The following is an 8,023-nucleotide window of genomic DNA, read 5'->3' on the forward strand; positions in this document are numbered from 1 at the left end:
TCCTTTGCATCTAACTTCATTAACAGAGTGACTTTTCCAATTGCAATCCAAGAAATGAATAATTAATTTATTAATAGAATAATATATATATAATAATTACTAACATTATATATTATAATACAATACATATATATATATATATATATATATATATATATATATATATATATATATTATACATAATATAATGTTGTGTTATATATATAATACAACATTATATATATAATAATTACTAACATTATAACAACAAAACCACTAACATTAATAGAATAATTAGAACCGGGTTAATCCCAAGTCAACAATGCAACGGGCTGCGTTATCGGTCCAGAACGCGTCAAAGGGAAACCGGGCTACGCGAAACTCTCACCACCAAAAACGAAGCAACGACCGCGTCCTAAATCCCCCGGATCTCTCCGAAAGGCATCGGCGTCGCGTCGGTCATGACGTTCCTATTCAGTTCTGTTTCGCTCTCGTAGCCGATATCGCGCTCCATTGCAACTCTTTTGTCGCTCTTCTCCAACTTTCAGGCTTTCTCCTTTTTCCTCCTCCTCCTCCCCCTTGCCTCTTTTCCGTGTCTTCTCCTTTATTCTTCCGGCGTCGTTCCCATCCCCGTGATCTACGAATACGCGGCGTGAGGGGATACAACAAGCTCGACACCGCGTTCGTAACCGCAACCGCAGCTACATTCGTTTTCGCCAGTAATTTTCACCCTCGTTTCGCGCTGTCTCTCCCCCACTCGAGTTGCAGCAACGTCTCTCGCGGCTGCAGCCACTCGCACGATCGCGAACGGTCGTGCACGATGGCGGCGACGACGAGAAGAAACGTGCAACGCGAGAACGCGGCCCTTATCGCAAATGACTGCTTCCGCCGGGTAGGGGGAGGCCATTTAGAAAGCGTAACGGCGTCAGTGGCGATCGCGACCCAAGTGCCTAATCCAGACGATAATCACCTAACGGCGACGCTGTGGAACGCGTCGCGAGCAAAGACGACGCACGAGTTCTTCCTTTGGAAACGCGTCGAGCAGCTCTATTTTTTTTTTTTTTTTTTTTTTTTTTTTCTAACATTGGCGCCGATTGGTCGTTTAAAGTGACATGAACACTTGAGTTACATGCGTGTTAAAATTATTTTATAAATGATTTATTGAACTTTCAACTCTTTCAACCAATCGTTTCTTTCCTGTTGCCAATTAAATTTTGTTAAGACTTTAACTTCCGTTCTGACGGTATATTTTTATTATGTTGTATACTAATATATAATAAATTTTAATATATTAGATTGTATTATATAATATATAATATATTATTATACTATGTATAATATTTATATTAATATTATTAACCACTTGGGCTGGCAACTTGATTGCGGACCATAACGAGTGACCATAACCGTATGACAATAATTTCGTCGCTTTCTTTTTGAACTCGTCGGTATGGAAATTGATGAGAAGTAATAAATTTATTATTTGTTCATTGTATTTGCCTATTTTGTTTTACTTAAGTATGCTTGAAACTGAGACAATATTATAATACAATTTTGGAACAAAAAATTCTCGACGTGCATGGCATATCATTCCAGCGTAAGTGATTAATAATATTAATATAAATATTATATAGTATAATAATATATTATATATTATATATTACAATATATTAAAATTTATTATATATTAGTATATAATATATGTAAGTTATTTTCTATTTAAAATATATATTTTCATTGTTAAAGTCGATAAAACAGTTTAGTTGTAATGTAATAATTGCATTATAGTAACCAAACTGCTCCTATTTGTATAGCACAAGTTGTTTCTTAATGAAAAGTCTCTATACACCGATGTTTCCAAACATTTTAACATATCAATATTTTAGGGTATCCACTAGATACTATCGTTAGAATCATTGGAACGTTGGGGATGATATTGTTTCAATTCAAATCGTGATTTTTATATGTAATTAATCTATATTTCACTAACAATTTGTCTATTTTAAGAAAAGTTATTATTTTCCGTACGAACATTCGTATACAAATAGAACTTCGTCGTTTCAACTTCAGATTTATATGTCCCGCAACATTTCAGGAAAAATCTTTTACCTCGAAACAAATATCAAACTGAATCGCCTCAAAATGGAAATTGTAAACGTCGTATCTCGAACGGAACGTCGTGATACAATTGTTAAATAAAAGAGACGTGGATCTGTGAGCAAAAGGGAACAAATTTCAACGTGAAGAGAGCGTGACAAATGTGAATTTCTTCGTACGATACGAGCAACGTATTCATTCACTGGACAGATCGTACTACCTGAAGCCCATAATTCTATTATCTCGTTAAGTCACACACATCACGTGCTTTCTCTTTCAGTGAAGAAGAAGAAGAAGACCAGACCAGAAACCCTTCCCAGAAATCCGTCCCTTTTGCAAATCCAATAGTTATTCGATCGTGTCGAACGAGTCCTACCGCCAACGAGATTCTCGTTACTCGTGTTCATCGATCTCGACTCGATATCCCCTTACCGAGTTTAGACTCCCGGCATTCGACACAACGATATCGATTACACGACTCGTAAATGAGTATTCGCGCGTGAAACAAGTATTCGCGTGGTATATCTCCGACACGCGCCACTGTCTATCCGTTACACGCGTGTCACGCGTATTCCAGCAAGTAAATTACTCGCGGAAGATTCAATAATTTATTCATAAGTCGCATGTAGGGAAAAGTATAGGGTCAAACCGGGTACCGTTGGTATTTTTTCTAAAATAAGAGCTTCGGTACGTGACCGAACTGCAGCAAGATATGACGTTATGTGACAAATTTTCAGAGAACAAACAACGATCGTAATATGTCGATAATTTCCTAAATCTAGATTTTTCGACTTTTCGTTGAAAGATCATTGGCGAGGCCAATTTCCTTCCGATTAGTCGATACTTAAGCTGTTTCGAAGTCCTGAGAGTACTCTCGTGCGAGCAGAATAATGAATAATAAAAAAAAAAATGTGGTCAAAAAGTGAAATTAAATTGAACCAATTCCTTTTAATTTAAATTATTGTATAATAATTATGTTATATAATATTTAATTATATAATGTTATAATTAAATATTATAGTTAATTTATTATATTTAATTATATAATAATTAATTTAAATTGTATAATAATTGAATAATAATTATATTGTATAAATTGTATAATAATTATATTAAATAATTAAATAATTATTAATTTAAATTGTTATATAATAATATAATTATTATAAATATAAATATAATTATTAATTTTAATAATTATATAATAATTATATTAAATAATTAAATAATTATTAATTTTAATATTATACAATATAATTATTATATAAAAATTTAAATATTATATATAAATATTATATATTATATAATATTTAATTATATTAAATATCATATAATATTAATATTATATACATATTATATAATAATTTAAATTATTGAACGCTTCTTTTCATGTTGATCTTTCTTTTCTCTTAAAATATTACGAACAACTATGAGGGCACACACATTTTTTTGCATCTCCACGATAGCGATGTCACTGTTCGCACTCGCGTTTCGAACTGAACACCACCAGTGAGCAGGACCAGAGACAATGAACTCTCAAATGGACACGATTTTGAAAGTTCTAATCGAATAGTAAGCTCTCGGAAAGTAAGTGAAAATTTTCAAAGCTAGAGAGTAACTCTAGAAACTAGACACGCAGCTCTAGTCACCTTATAACTTAGGAGACTCGTAGTCTCTTCTGGCGATTCTACCAAACTAGCGCGTCGAAATTGTCGCGCATTTATTTCCTCAAGTTCGACGAGGCTGCCACCGTGACGTACGCTGACGAAATCCGTAAATCAAGGGCCGAGGATCGTGATCGATCGGCCGATGGCTGGCCGATGCAGCAACTAGCCATTTCGCGTGAATGGCGGGTGTTGTTTTAATTGAAACAGATAGAGCGATCAGCGGGTAGCGGTTAAACGTAGGGTGGGAAGCATAGCGTGCGTTTCCACCCTCCGACGAAAGGGCGTCCAAGGCTAGGCGTTGGGGGTTGTCTCGGGCGCGGTATACCCTTTCGTGGGATTATTCGGTGGGTAATGTATGGCAAACATAAATCACGGAATACGGGACGAACGGGACACGGCGGTACCTACGCGAAACTCTCTGTCGGCGATGATCCTCTCGACGCGAGGTTCGGTTAAACTAATTGCCGGACCTCTGTTTGCCACGCCACCGACTCGTTTCCTCCGCCTTTCCCCACTTTTTCTTCTGTCTCCTCTTTGCCTCATCATCTTCTCTTTCTCTTTCTCCTCTTAGTTAGTCAAGTCGAGTTCCTTTAGTCTAGTCGACGTAACGATCGCTCTTGCGTTACGTCGAAACTATAATTGAAAAATTGATTCGAGCAGTTTACGAACGAACGTTCGACGAAAAGCAAAGATCTCTCCTTGAGGTAAAACTTGCCGCAATTTGTAAATGCGACTAACAAGACACACGTATAACTCTTTTTTTTTTTATAAAAATTCTTCGGCAAGTTTATACATCGTAACCTTCCTGTTTATCCGGTCTCTGTTTCATGATTAATTCGTGTTTTAGTTGATTTAATATATAAAACTTTGACGAGTTCGAACGTATCTTTTTTCTCGTTTGTCTGTTCCTCGTTTCAAGATCAATCACGTTGTTACAGTTACCTTAGCTTCTAATCATTCTGTATTAGATCTGTTTCATCGCTTCGTCATCAGAACGCTCGGAAGCAAATTAGCATGTCATTAAGAATGACGACTTGTGCCGTGCAATTTTTCTCATCAAAATCTTCAGCTGGCAATATTCGTCGTAATAATTTCATGTAATCATTAGGACACAATTACGTATTGAAAGTTCACCAGCGCAAATAAGTAGATTCAACGACAGTTCATTTAATCAGAGCTGAAATTCAATCAAACGAATGAAACCTCACGTAAACGTAGTTACGTAGTAGTGCTAAATCAATGTAAACGGATAGTAAATGTAATTCACCGAGGATTTTGACAACATAAGTAACGAGTAACGATCGTCATCGCTTTTTTTTTTTTTTTTTTTTTTTAACGAGAAATGACACGCTGATTGACTTCGGTCGGCGAAACTACGCGCTTCGAAAAGAGATTGTTTTTTTTATTTTTTCGAAAGAGTAAATCTATAAAAACCAGTTTGAAAGAGGAGGAAAGCGCGATAGCGCGTGGCCAGTGGCGGTAGCCGAGGGTGTAATTCTAATTACGCGGAGTATCCCGTTGCAGATTTATGAGGTCAGCCATACATGTGTACGAATCACTCGCGCGCCCTTTTCGCGCGTTGCCCCGTGACTTTTCTCCCGTGCTTTCCCACTCCATTTACATATGAATTAAACTATTACAACCCATACGGCGGCCGCGTTAAACCGCACCTCTGCGGCGGCTCTCTTCCGCTATATACTATTTATATGCTCCTGGCAACCTGTTCTCCGTTCCGGGCCACAGCCCGTTACCCCGTTACTCGTGAATCGTTATCACTGTCTCCGATCTGTTATCACTGAATTCACTTCGTTTTCTTGCGATAATTTCTTTCGTTTCAGGCTACGGTTACGTTGAACGTACGCGTATACCGGTCGCGGATACGATTAGGCACGATTTTCATTGCAACTGTCATTAAGTTCGAATATCATAGATAAGGAACAATCTCTGGATGCGTCAATTTTGAAATACCTTGACTTTGAATATAAACTTGTTATTGAATAAATTAATTTTATTACATTTTTATCATTTAATTATTATTTGTTTTATTATTATTATTAATTTATTTTATTATTGTTAAACTGTTTGCTCGAAAAACACAATTTTATTTTATATTTTATTATTATTAAACTGTTTGCTCGAAAAATACAATTTTATTTTATATTTTCTTATTATTAAACTGTGCTCGATAAACACAATTTTATTTTTTATTTTATTATTATTAAACTGTTTGCTCGAAAAACACAACTATATTTTATATTTTATTATTATTAAATTGTTTGCTCGATAAACACAATTATATTTTTTATTTTATTATTATTAAACTGTTTGCTCGAAAAACACAATTTTATTCTTTATTTTTTTATTATTATTATTAAACTGTTTGCTTGAAAAATACAACGTTATCTCATTCTTCTTTCTGCGAGAGACAAAAGAACCTCGCGTCTTTGTTCCTCCAAAACGTCACTACGTTATGGTAGTTCGTCCGCATCGAGTGTCACCCGTTATGGTACAATAATTCGTGACACCGAGTCGACAAATTTGACTATTGACTATTCGCCAGGATTTTGGCGTCAGTTGGTCTACGATTCGATCCGAACGCGATCTCACGCTTTATCCATTTTCCATCTTTCACCGCTGAAAAGGCCAAAACGGCTACCCTTTATTTTCTACTCGAACCGTGACTCGCCGTCGGGCCACCCCTTTCACTTTATCCTTCATAAGTATAAACCGGCCCCGTTAATGGAAAGCACTTGAATATTTCATCTTCTTCTCCCGTGATGACCCGCGTACAGGCTCTGTCCAATCCGCTACGGCTTTCTAAGCGGCTGAAAATTCGTTACGAAAGAGAGAGACAGAGAGAGAAGAAAAAAAAAGAGAACAAGAATTATATTTTCTTCCTGACTGAATGATCGCGAAGGGAAGAGAGAGAACGATTTTACAGTTGACGATTTGTGATTCGCGATTTATATAGAATGTACACATTGAACAAAATGATTATTGTTATCTTATTTGACCAGAAGCTATCTTGAAACGAATCTGTTTGTTTCTTTGGACAAACGAATTATTCTCTATTTGGCTCTGTCAGATGAAATAATTTTGTTTATTTCATTTTGCATTTCGTGTCTGTTTCGGCAAATGATCACTCAAATTTCTAATTAGCCTAAACTTCGTCTTCTCGCGGGATTACTTGTTATTTTAATTTTAATGAAGTTAAGAATTCTATAACAAACAAAATAAATATACAACAAAATGAAAATATAACAAATGATCAATGGAATTATTACAGCTTGACCCCTTGATCTTATAACATCGTGCTACGTTCCTGGTCTCGATTGTGAAAGGAAAAGTAAATTACAATTCCGTGAAGTCCAATTTCTTTAAATTGACATTGATAAGTAAAGATTGGGAAAATTATAAAATATTTCAGTTTAAATCTGACTTGTTTAAATTGAAGATTAACAAATACAACGTTTCAATGCTTCACATCTAAAACAATGTTATAACTATAATGAGTAACGCTTGTCTGCGAATGTCTGCTTACAAACATGATTTCACCCTATCGCCACTTTGTAACTGGAAAAAATCAACTACAATCGGAGCACTTCCTCGTTTGTCGACGAACACGGAAGAGCAATTGAAATAAACACGAAAAGGAATTTTTTTTCCACGGCAACCATAAAGCAGGACGGCAGGTGTGAAACACGAAGACCAATGGAAAGAAACGGGCAAAACTCGCGTTGATTCGTGACACGAGAAACGACGAACGAAACGAGAGATACACCGAATCGACCACAGCGATGACCTCGTCTGTTCTACAGGGTTAAAATCGATAGCTCGTACGGTCGAGCCCAAGTTCGGTACAAAACACTCGTGTGCTCTGTTTAATATTGCAGGACACGAGTTAATGCGCACCGGTCTCGTTAATGCCAACCCTCGCCTCGCTTCTACCACAAACTCCGTTTCGTTGTCGCGATGAAGTCGTCCCTTCTTCCTTTCACCGCCGGACTCGCAACCGAAGCCAAGAAATCGGTCGACGTCGCAAGATTCGTCGATCTATCGATCACACGCGCTCTTTTCGGAACTAAGGGTCGAAAAAGACTTTTGGAACATGGCATAATCTGGTTCTCGCATTGTATGTCTTGGGAACACGAGTTTTTAATACTTTGAGACTTATTTGAGGATTTTGAAAATTTCTGACGCCTTTTCAAGGTTTTTGAAACTCGCTGCCAAGTTGCGAGAACACGATTTTTTTAATTCCACGCGATTTTTTAAAACTCTGA

This window comes from Frieseomelitta varia, unplaced genomic scaffold (assembly GCF_011392965.1).
Source record: "Frieseomelitta varia isolate USP_RPSP 00005682 unplaced genomic scaffold, Fvar_1.2 scaffold_34, whole genome shotgun sequence".
In the NCBI taxonomy this organism is placed as follows: domain Eukaryota; kingdom Metazoa; phylum Arthropoda; class Insecta; order Hymenoptera; family Apidae; genus Frieseomelitta; species Frieseomelitta varia.